Here is a 12,279-nt window from a genome sequence, read left to right on the forward strand (position 1 = left end):
CTCATGCTTAGAAATTTAATTCGAATCAATCTCTTTCATAAGTTTCATAATGTATGTTCAAGTTTGTTATGTTTCAAATCTAAAGCATTACATGCCAAATGCATGAATGCTACCAGATAACAATAGGAAAACTGCATGTGGAGACCTTGAAAAAAAATCAGCATGTGCATGCTTTTGCAAGGAGATGTAGAAAGTTCTTGATTAGAAGTCATTTCTAATGGAGAGTAATGAAGTGTGTCCAACTGTAAGGAGCCCATGAAGAGGAGGGACAGGTCTCTGAGAACTAGTGCCCCTTCCACAAAGCTGAATAAAATCCCACATTATCTGCTTTGAGCTGGAATATATGGCAGTGTGGACTCAGGTAATCCAGTACAAAGCAGATATTGTGGGATTTTTTGCCTTGATATTCTGGGATATAGCGCTGTGTGGAAGGGTTTTTGGGACTACAGCCACATAACCCAGCAGGGAGGGCTGAGGAAGAAGTATCCTTTGAAAAAGCAATCTTATCTTCTGAGATCAGAGGTCTACCATGATCATTCATTTAACTTGATCCATATCTACTGCAATAAGAAAATGCTGTTACTCTATTCATGATTCTTTTTCATTTTTACTTCCAGGATAGTTTGAGTTTTATGTGGTTATTTAGGGAACATAATAGAATGGAGCCACAAACATGACCAGATTGAGAGTACTGAATGTGTATATCTGTGTATATATAGTGTATATATAGTGTGTGTGATTGATGTCCATTTTCATAAATACTACCACGTACTATGGCTACATCTCATTTCTTTTAATGCTCTGAAAATAATATTTGTATAACCATGTGTAGGACTGGAAATGGGATCACATCAAAACTCCAATATCACTGAACTATAAAACTAACAGTCTTGTTCTGTGTTCTAATAACAGCTGTTGGGCTTTTTCCTTGGTATGTTAAAAATGCATGAAGTAAGTTTTACATAGAGGAACCAGCAAAGCTGATGGAAATGAACTGAATTTCCAGACAGGCTTATTGTTGGGATCTCTGAAACACAGACAATAATTCTGATTTTTAAAGAGGGGAAATAATCGCAGTTCACTTGCATAAGCTCTTTGCATTGGCTTTAAATTCTTGTCGATATGCAGGAGCATTTGAGATGCCCAAGACAAACCTTTCTCACAATGGTAAAAGGATGAGGGAGCAGTAACTATTGACAGATCTATCAGTAAGAGGCTGACAATCCTGAAGGCCTTATTCAATCTCCTCTTTTCTGCCTCTGAAGCAGTTATCGTTGTACACAGTGACAGACGCTGGAGATGATCAATAAAGCGCCACAGAATATCAAACTAAAAATACTGTAGAAAGTTAGCTCTCCTCATCACGTCAGTCTTCATGAAGATTAAATGTCAGACAACTACCTTTCTTTACTCTAGATATACCTATATTTTCCCTCTGTCCAGAATTACAAAGGATAGGAAAGAGTTTTCCTGCAGCCACAGCTCTTGTAGAAAGACAGATAAAGAACAAACAATTATAGATGAAAGGGATTGGATAGATTGCTACCATGATATCTATCTTCATAGCTAGAGTTACACCATGTCTTTATTGGACATGGGTAAATTGAGAGGTTTGTGGTTTCATGGACCTCCACCAATTCACAACCTATATTAGAAGAACGCAAGCTTTCTACAGTCATTTAAAGGCACAGTCTTTAACTGTTTATGAAACTAAGTCTAGTTTCTCAAATGGATTCTAATGAATACAAATGCAAGAGTTAAGACCAATGCAGGCAAAGTCAAGCACAAGAAAAATGCATTAAAAACATTGTTTTTATTTAATAAAATCTATACAGAATAAAAAATGAATGAAGCATATAACAACAAAAATACTACAAAGATGATGCACAAAACAACCAAATAGATACAAACAAATATAAACCACCAAAATATAGAACAGAAACAACAATTAACAAAATAAAGGGGGGGGACGGAGAGATGACTTTCAACTATCCCCCCTGCAGCTATATTTTTCCTCTTACACACCCACATTCTTCCTATTCATTTAGAAATTATACGTAATCTATATATTTAACTCATATTACCTGACAAAACCATAAAATCAAATCTTTTTTCCATAAAGTTGGTCAGGGGTTTCTAATCTTTCAAAAATATTACTAATTATTTTAAATCTTCCATTGGCAGGAGAACTGAATGTACACCAATATCCCCTAAAATGTGCAAAGCCCCTTTTACAAACCTGAATGTTAATTTTTTTTCTCTAGGTAACATCTTTCTTGTGATCTTGAAAAGGTACAACCCTACATAGCTATGATTCTGCACAAAATCTACCCATCTGATCTTTTAGGTCTCTTAGACAACATCTGCAAGTGCTTGCAATCCTCACCTCAGAAGGCAGTCAAACTTAATGGCAACTCTCTTTCTAAAGGTGTTTGATGACTACTTTTTCTGTTCATAGAAATAGTTCTTACAAAAAGTATTGCCCTTTGCCTTTTCCAGAACATAATGTCAGTGGCCTCCTTCAAAACAATCAATATAATCTTCAGATTTGGTGAACCTCTTAAACTCCAAACTCCCAAAGTATGAAACCATTCTTCAGTTATAGGTGCAGCTACAGCAAATCACCTTGCATCCTTTCCAAGTATTTAAAGTTATGCTCTGTTTTCATGCGCCAACACACCAGGATTCCATTTAATAGGTTCCAGGACTTTTATCTTTTTTTTAAGTTATATGCACCTCAGAAATCTTTTATATCCTCAGTGACTACACGTAAGGACAAAAGAATGACTTTTCATACCTCTGCTTCTTCAGATACATGCATTTACTCCAAACATGCCCAACTGGGTTATTTCTAAATGACAGATCTGGATGGGTCAAAGTCTGGAGCATCATATAATGGAATAAGCATGAGGGTCTAAAGTGGGGCAGGACAAAATTATGTTTCCAAGCCAGTAAAATAATAGATATGATCAGCATCAAAAGGAGGTTCCCATTAATACCTTGATGATCAGTGCCTAAAGGTACCCAATTGCACTACTTGGACATACCCTCCAACTGTCCCAGTTTGGAAAGGACTGCCCCAATTAATCTTCTATCATTTCAGATTTTCACCAGCTTTAGATATATTCCAATTTTCCTCTCCTGCTTGCTGTCCTCAGTTTTCTTCAATTGCTATAAACTGAGGTCAAAATGCAAAGGAGTGGGACAGATGGTGGAATTATGCTCTTCCCAGTAAGCTATGGCAAAAGCAAACTGATGCAGCTTCTTCTAACTTGTGTTTTCTTTCTTCATAACAACTTTTGGCATCTTGATCACACTCTGATGTTATCTGGTGACATGTATCCCACATCTATGAACATCTATGAAATGTTGGAGGGTATGTTTGCACCTCTTCAGTTATTATTTTTCCCAGGAGTGTATTTGGGTAGAAACCAAGAAAAGGCTCACAGTATTTATGTTCTTGCTTCCACTTAATGTTGAGGAGGGTGTTGTATAACCTAATTGATAGATCCCACAGTTAATTGCTTCTTATTCACCAACATGGAAAAGGCAAGAAGTCAGGAAGAGAGTGTGTACTTTTTTGGGGGGGGGGGAGGGGAGAACTCAGAACAGCTTTTCTTACAATGTTCCCTGACATATGTGTGTGTGTTTATACACATATATTAAAAACTACTGATAGAGACAAAATAACATTCCTTATACATTTGTATCCTGCAGCTAACCATAAAAGAAACAGCCATGTCCCACCCACATATTTCATACTAGGACATCATCATCCGTTTTGTAGGTTTTCTATTTTTCCTCATTTGCCAAGATAATAATTTTGTGTAAGAGAATGTTTAACAATGAAAAGATGATTGGATTTTGCTATATCCTATGAAAGGAGAGAGAGAGAGACAGACAGAGAGACAACCCAAGCAATCAGATGCCATATTTTCATCTCTATCAGCATTCTAGGCCTTTAGCTACACATCTGCTACACACCCCTAAGAGGTAATAGGCAAGCCTTATCAGATGGATGAAATCACTGCTGTAAATGTAGTTTGTGCTTTTCTAAATTCCCAGATGAGATTAGACTTTTTTGCAACTGGAACACACAATGTTATTTCCTTCTCTCACAGACAGACAAATTGTATCTTTACAAGTCCTCTTCCTGTATACATGTTGGATAGATACCTATATTTGGGCACTAGGGAGAGGAATTACAATTCAGTATCCTCAAGCACAGTGCATGTGGGATAGCTCTGCAATAATCCCACATGCATTGGGACATTTCTCTGAAGCAGTGCTCAGAGAATATAGATGAAGTGATTGTTGTATGCATGCATAAAATGTCTATCACTCAATAAAATAAAAGGCAGACTCCAACACAAAACCAATAGCTTGAGAATATGCTTCTCTATTTTTACTGACCAATACCTGTAAAGATGAAACAACTATTCAACCATTGATCGTGTTTGTGATCTATTTTGCACTTGCTAAGACCATCCCCTTCCAAACATGGGGGAAAGTCTGTAAGTAATTCATTCCCATTCTTTATGATCATGATTTAAATAATTTAAAAGGAGGAGGAGGAGGAGGAGGAGGAGGAGGAGGAGGAGGAGGAGGAGGAGGAGGAGGAGGAGGAGGAGGAGGAGGAGGAGGTGGAGGATAGGCGGGGCTATACCAGACCTTATATTGCTATGGAGGAAGAAGAGCTCAGGACTGTGGTTGAGACAAAACCTGAATGCAGATCAAGTCTAATTTATTTGGAACTCCGAAATCCAAAATATTACAAAATCCTAAATTGTCCTAAATTGTCAAGTGGGTGAGGGAGTGATGCCTTTGCTTTGATAGAACATAAACTTTTTTTGATGTGCAAAATTATTAAAAGTATTGTGTAGAAAACTAGTTTTAGGCTATGTGTATAAGGTATATATGAAACATAAAATAATTTTATGTCTAGACTTGGGTCCCAACTCTGGGATATCTCATTTTGTATATATAAATATTCTAAAATCTTTTGGGGCAGGATCCAAGATATGGAATATTTTTGATCCCAAACATTTCATATAATGACGACTCAACGTATATTAAATTCTCTGTATTCTAAGCATATTCTGAATATGGAGACTTATTCCTAGGATTTTCCAGGCCTTCACTCTAGTCTATGCAACACCATAACATAGTGCGATAATGGAAACCCTTACTTAGCACCAGTTTAAATCAGAGGAATTCTGAAGTGAAACTTTCTAAAGGAAAATGTTTGGTCCTTTAAATCTGTGTTCTCTCTACATGATTCTTTAACCCTTTTCTGTAAAAAATAATTTAATTTGTTTACAGATGAACAAAACAAAATCCCAACCAATCCTGACCTTTGTCACACCAATGAGGTCCTTGAATTTCAAAGCCAAAGTCAGAGTCCAATGTTGCTTTCCTGCCTGGATCAAATACTAAGCACAGACACATTCAGGAGAATTCTCCAAAGCAATCACAGGAGCTGACTGAGCACAGTTATTAGTTCCTTTCTGGCAAATGTCACGTTCTTTTGTAGTTTTATGAAATAAAGCACAAGACTAAAATGATGTTGTTTGCAGCTCTATGCTACCTGGACAATCAGGTGTTTATGAGCAAAACTGTTTCCATACATACAATTTTTATTTAAAAGGCAAAATTTGAAAACAATTTATCTCTGCAAATTGGAAGTTCTTTAAAAATATATCTGTAGTACTTTGTTTTCTTCCAAATTATAGCATCCTACCTGAATATGCTAAAAAAAATATGCTCCTTGTCTGAAGACATTGGAGATGTCAATATTATCAAGAGAAACCAGAAAGCTAGTTCTACACTATGAACATTAAATATGAATATATTGAAAACTGAGAATAAAATACTTGTTATACATATCACTTTTCATTTTAAAATATGTACAAAGGTAGTTATTGCCACAACAGTTAACAATCATTTTGTTTTATAATTTGTTACTAATTAGTAGAGTTCAGCCGGAATCCTGCTTCATCTGTTTATTTTATGGTTTTGTACTGTTCTGTCCATTCAGATGGCACAGAAATACAACCCCTTCCAGAATGAAAGAAGCAGTGAAATAGAAAAAAAAGGGGGGAAATGGTAGCCATTTGGTTGGCTGATTTTCAGTGCTTGACTCTAGGCCCTGGCTGGCAGGGCCTACAGACAAGCGCCGGGCGCTCAACACTCGTAGGCCAAGCTCGCAGGGCCTACAATGAAGTGCCAAGCATGCGATGCTCATAGGCCCAGCAGGCAGGGCCTACAGTTGACATTGCGAGTCGAGCCTACAAGCATTAAGCACTCAGTGTTCAACAACATACAGTTAGCAGCATCAGGAGCTTGATGCTCATAGGCCCAGCAGGCAGGGCCTATAGCTGAGCGCTCAACACTTGTAGGCCCGGCAGGCAGGGCCTACAGCCGAGTGCCAGGTCTGCTCGGATGTGCCAGTTTCTGACTGGTAGGCCCTGGCACTTTGCCGCCAAGGCCTGAAAATTTTTTGGGTTTTTTTGGACCTTGGATGGAAAAGCTCATTTGTATACGCGCCTGTTTCCATAAGCGGAAGCAGGGCCATACAAATGGTACAAATGGTACAAACAGGGCCATATGAATGGTACAAATAGAAACAGGTAGTGATTCCATACAAATGCACATCACTACTAATTAGTAATTTAATTATTTATTAGTTAGTTTATCACCAGCCACTGTTGCACTGCATTTGAAAAAAGTTTACTTTTATGCTTCATTAAGGTAATGGGAAAAATGTATCTCATTGCACAGCAAGAGATACAGTTTAAAGCTACACTGAAATACATGAATCTTTCTTCACCATTCAGTGTGATTGCTCCTGAAACTAGAAAAATATTTAAAAGTTAGCTAAGTGTACCACCTATTTAAGTATTCCCTACATAAGAAGAGTCTAAGAAGAAATTCATGCGATCTCCATATGTCAATAGGTGACTTCAAGACACACACACCAAAAAAGCTAAATGTTCCAGTTATAGTGTGATGTAACTAGTTATACATAACTTATTTCCAATATTACTGTTTATTAAGTTGGTACACAGAAGCTCTAAGAAGAGAAAAATACTGTGTTCTTTACATCCATCTACTAATCCTTATGTTGCCAACTACAGATCAAGAGTTCATTTTCCTCATGCTCTTTTAGCTATCTTGGTTTCAAAGTCTAGAGAAGAAATTATTACTGCTTATGTTGTAGTATATATGAAGATTATCTCTTTGCTGAAATCTAAAGTAAATTTTCTAAAATGGAATTTACTTTGGAATGCTTCAGGAGCAATTCACAAAGAAGATTATTCCATTTGTGATCGAGGTGACCACCCTCCCCCCCAGGACTTTGTAAAAGATAGTTCAAAAATCAAGACTTTATGTTCTATATTCCATATATTTATAGTAGAAGGTGATTGAGACTTTTTACTGGAGTTTACTGTGGATTATCCCTGCACTCTGAGGCAAGAGATAACAACTTCATGAATTGTAAAATCATGCTGCTAAAACTCCACTTTTATGAATTTCCATGCTGGGTTCTCCAGATGTTATTAACTTCGTTCTTATCAAATATTTTCAATTGTTTATATCATTCATGATTCCCCCTTATGCAATGTAACTCACTTTTATGGATTCTCCCTTATTTCCATGAAATCTATCTATCTGCCTATATGTATTTGTACTCTTTGGGATCCCCGGAAAAATGTATTTTTTCCCAGCAGGGTTTATATTCCAACTTTATTTTATTTTTCATTTTATTTCATATAATTGCCAAGTCATGAAATCAAATAGGAAATATTTTGAACTCAACCTGAACCCCAGTTCCTATGACCCAGGCTTCCCTTCCCAAAAACAAAAGGGTAATCTGCCACCGCTTAACCCAATCAAATTCAGATTGCATGGACAATATAGGGCTTGAGTCGCCGAATTCGGAGTGTTGTCCTAAAGGTGATTCGCCCCAAGGCAAACATTGTCATATCTCACCCAAAGGAAAATCCAGGACACCTCAGGAAGGCGCCCTGCGGAGCCTGTCAATATGGCCCATCATCACCCATTTTTACTTCCACCTCTGACACCCCGAGGCATATCTAAAATCTGTATATGTGACAGAAACCCGGACATTCCTTGATTGCTGCCATTAATCCCTTTAGAAATCGGCCTAGCAGGAATTAATCCGATCTTTTCCTGCTCTGTCACTTCATTGTTTCAATAACTCCCGCCTTCTCCTTCCTGATTGGCTCGAGTAGAGACAAAAAGCAGCTTCCTATTGGGCCAACAGAGCAAGGCGGGAAACGAAAGCCCGCCTCGTTCAACCTTCTAGCCTATCAACGATCAGGAGGGCGGGGGAGCGGGGCGGGAAATTCAAAGGGCTGTCAGACTGAAATTTTGTATAAATATGGCTTTATTTTGATAATATGGTACCCTAGTAGACTGAATGATCACTACTAGAGTCCTTTTCAGCTGAATCGCTCAATAAAGACTCCTTGGCGGATTTTCCTTCAACTTTGGCGGACCTTCTTCATTTCGGCTTCAGGTTGTATTGCGGCTCATATTTTCCTATTGGCTCCGCCAAGGTCCGTTCTCTCAGGACCGGATCGGCTCTCTCCTTAAGGGCCCGATCCCCTAAAACACGGTCGACAACACATTCACACTTCAATTCCCATCATTCATGAAATCACTTACAATGCATTACAACAAAGGCAGCTGAAGTTAAAAAGCATTTTAGGGATCTATGTTTCATTTCTAAAATGTTGTAGTTAAAGATTTTCCTGGAACAATAAATCCTGCTTTATGTGAAATTAACAGCAGGTGCTTCTTTGGACCGACAGCTTTATTAGATAGTTCTGCTTCTGCTTTTTCCTCAACGAAAAATGCTAGTTATTTTATGGATGGAAGGGGGTGTTTCCTTGGTGCATTGTCAATGGAGATAGGCAAAAATATGGCAAGTATTAGACTCTGTCTTGGAAAATGCAAACAGAATGCATGGTTACAATCATGTGCAGTAGTTATGCAGTAAGTTTTGCTCTTTAGGGGTTTTTTTTTGCCTTGTTATTATTGCAGGCATTGCTGCATACCATCTAATATTTCACATTAAAAAAATTGGGCATATGAGGCCAAGCAACATGAGAGTGAGGTCAAGACAGCAAAGTTCTTAATGAGAAAGAACACTCAAGCTAGTACAAGCTGCAGCCATTTGCTTTTGCCTGGGCATACTGGGAAGAACAAGGTTCTTGGAGGGTATGAGATTATTTTCGTTTGTATTCCTTTACTAATACTGTTTTATTAGTATTCTCTAGTGAAGAAGACAATTTGCCTAAGTAGTGATATTCCACTTAAGGCAGTGGTTCTCAACCTGTGTATCCACAAATGTTTTGGCTTTCAACTCCCCAAGAAATCCTCACAGGTAGTAAACTGGCTGGGATTTCTGGGAGTTGTATGTCAAAACACCTGGGGACCCACAGGTTGAGAACCACTGATTTAAGGTCTATGATTGTGTGGCATTATGTACCATATGAACAGACTGATAATCTGAATGGTGGAAGCTGTCTCCCTGAAGCAGAACTGGTACTTTGCCCTCTCCGTGGAATGACCATTGACTTATCCATGAGTCCTATCAAAATCCATAATTTTGGCCCCAAAGCTTGTCCTTGACATATACATCAAGTCAACATATTCATTAATATATATGGTATATAGAGTAATACATTTTTTAAACTTGACATAGCTTCCAATTTATCAAAGATTGCATGGTCCTAATACCAAGCCAACAAATGGAGCAATGAATATAGGGTAATACATTTGTACATAGAATCTATTTATACATACTACCTCAATCCATTGCATACTGTTTCAGCTAAACAGGTCCTGATTTCTTTGAATTGGGCTTCTCTTTTGTTTTTTGTAAGTTTTAAACTCTGCCATAGCAATCATTCCCCACACTATGGTCCATCCAAGCTTTTCTTCTAATTTGCATCCCACACCATGCCCTTCAACTGTCTTGATCTGGCAGAGACAGTCTCCATTAATCCTCTATCATCACACTTTTAAATTTGCTGTAACTAGCCAAACAAAAATGTAAGACACAATTTTTTTTCAAGGATGACATAACTTTGGCAAATGAAAATATCTGCCTGCTCACATGGCATGCTTAGTTCAGATTACCAGGTCTCTTTGGCAGCTTATAAGACACTTCTTATGCTATGGCACCGTAGCAATTTAGTTAAGACTCTGCGCCCATATTGAGTTGGTTTGGCTCAGATTATAAAAAGCACCTCATTTGAAAAGAAAGCTTTCCATGTCTATTTAAACTGGGGTGGAGGGGGGGGAGTGCTATGGAAACTTTCTTCTAATTATTACAAGCCTTTTCATGGTTATTCTTTTGTGCTGTTGCCATTTCTTTTCATTTGTTTAAAACTAATAAAATATTTAAGCTGTAAAAGAAATGGGTCACAAATTGAGCAAGAAACTTTATCTGTGCATCTTTTTTCATGCAACAAAAGCACTGTCTTTAGTTTATAAGAGCTCCAAGTGTGAGCTCCGGGCACTTTATCTAATTAAGAAACTGACACTAGTCAAATTAGATGTGGTCTTGATGGCAGGTTATGAGCATTTTAGAACCATTAATATATGGTGTTCACTTTACTTGAATAACTGAATATTGGATTTGGAGTGACAACAACTTGGCAAAGGCATGTGGGGTCAGAAGATAAGATCTCATCTTTTCCATTTGCTCATAAAGCTTAAATGCATTATTCCATTTAGCTTTAGATTTTTTTTTAAAAAATCAGACTGATCTCTAAGCAGCCCGAGCTTGTGAACCACCTGCAACACAAGAACACAAGAAACATTTCGGCCCCCCACTGCCATTAGTAGCTCAAATGGTTGACATGGGGTCAGAGAATTATTGCACCTCTAAGCAGCATCATTTCCTTCATAGTGTAAAGCTTCATTTTTCTTTGACACATTAGTCTTGAAACAGCTCCAGGCTCTTGACCCTCCTTTAACCTTGGTAACTAATTAAAGATGGACAAGGCTTAGGCTAAAATAGTTTTTGTTGAACTATTCATTCATCAGCCCCCTGAAGGCACGCTTTGGCACTTAGGGGGAAGACTGAAATCCAGTCACTAGAGCCAAGTAGGGCAAACCCACCAGATCAATGGGAGTTTGAAAAGTCAACACTTACATAAATACCAGTGATTTGAGGGTTCTGGTCTATTGGTGCCTAAAAACTAGATTTAAGATGCTGTGTATCATATTTGTGTGAAAATGAAAGGTGATGCTAGAACTCAATAAGAGAGAAATGCAACATTTTTCATGTGTATGGTACTGTTAATGTGCTAATGTTAATGTGTTATTGGTGCTGCATGTAAGGCTACAATGAAATTTAGAACTCCAAATGGATTTCAGCAAAAAATAACAGGGAGAAGGTTACTTATAAATATTCTTAAACATAAACTTGAAAATTTTATCTTCCTTCATTCTTTACAGTCAGAAATAAGGTCACTCTCTTTTGATATCAGCTATGGGTACAAAACTCTGGAAAATGCATGTTTTTTTCAAATAAATAAATAAATAAATGCAAAATTAAGTCAACTCATGATTATTTTTTATTTATACAATGAAACATAATATTTGTTCAGACAAAATATATTTTCCAGACTATTAACTCTGCTCATGTTAAACATGACATCCAATAGAAAAATAGTAGAATACCTGGGGACTATTTTCAAATGAGATCAATAATTGAGACACCATGTCACTCTGTCAATGTTCTTCCTTACTGGACAAAATTAAAGCAGTGTCCAAAGTATTCACTTTGTCCATGAAATTATAATAAAACTTAGTGGGAATTATTAGGCAAGCAATTATTTTTTAGCACAACCCACTAAGTTTCATAATCAAATAAATAAATAAAAACAATGAAGATATTTTTATAACCCATTTAAGATTTTCTTTCTACAGAGGATTGCAAAAAAATTAAATATGCTATTAGACTGGGGTAATTGCATCTCTTCGGGGCATATTTTTCCCTGAGCTTTTAAAGAGACGACAAAGTATTTTCATTCAATTTTATATACAGTACCATGTAGCAGAAATAATTCTAGAGAAGAGAATACAAAAGGTTGTCTGTTCAAAATTGCACACTAAGTGTCTTTCTATAATTAAAGTAGCTTAGTTATAAATGCATGTTTCTTCTGTCCAAAACTACTTTTTAGATGTCAAAGCATTTCTTTAATTCCTGGGATTCAAATGGTATGCAATATCTAGTTC

At 37.2% G+C, this 12,279-nt stretch overlaps 1 protein-coding gene across 6 annotated transcripts in view; it reads right to left on the reverse strand.

Moving 5' to 3' along the window:
* unc5c (unc-5 netrin receptor C) overlaps positions 1-12,279 on the reverse strand; it is a 369,639-nt gene that overhangs the window by 151,494 nt on the left and 205,866 nt on the right. The gene's annotated exons all lie outside the window — the stretch shown is intronic.

The sequence above is a fragment of the Anolis carolinensis genome, chromosome 5 (genome assembly GCF_035594765.1).
Source record: "Anolis carolinensis isolate JA03-04 chromosome 5, rAnoCar3.1.pri, whole genome shotgun sequence".
Lineage (NCBI taxonomy): Eukaryota > Metazoa > Chordata > Lepidosauria > Squamata > Dactyloidae > Anolis > Anolis carolinensis.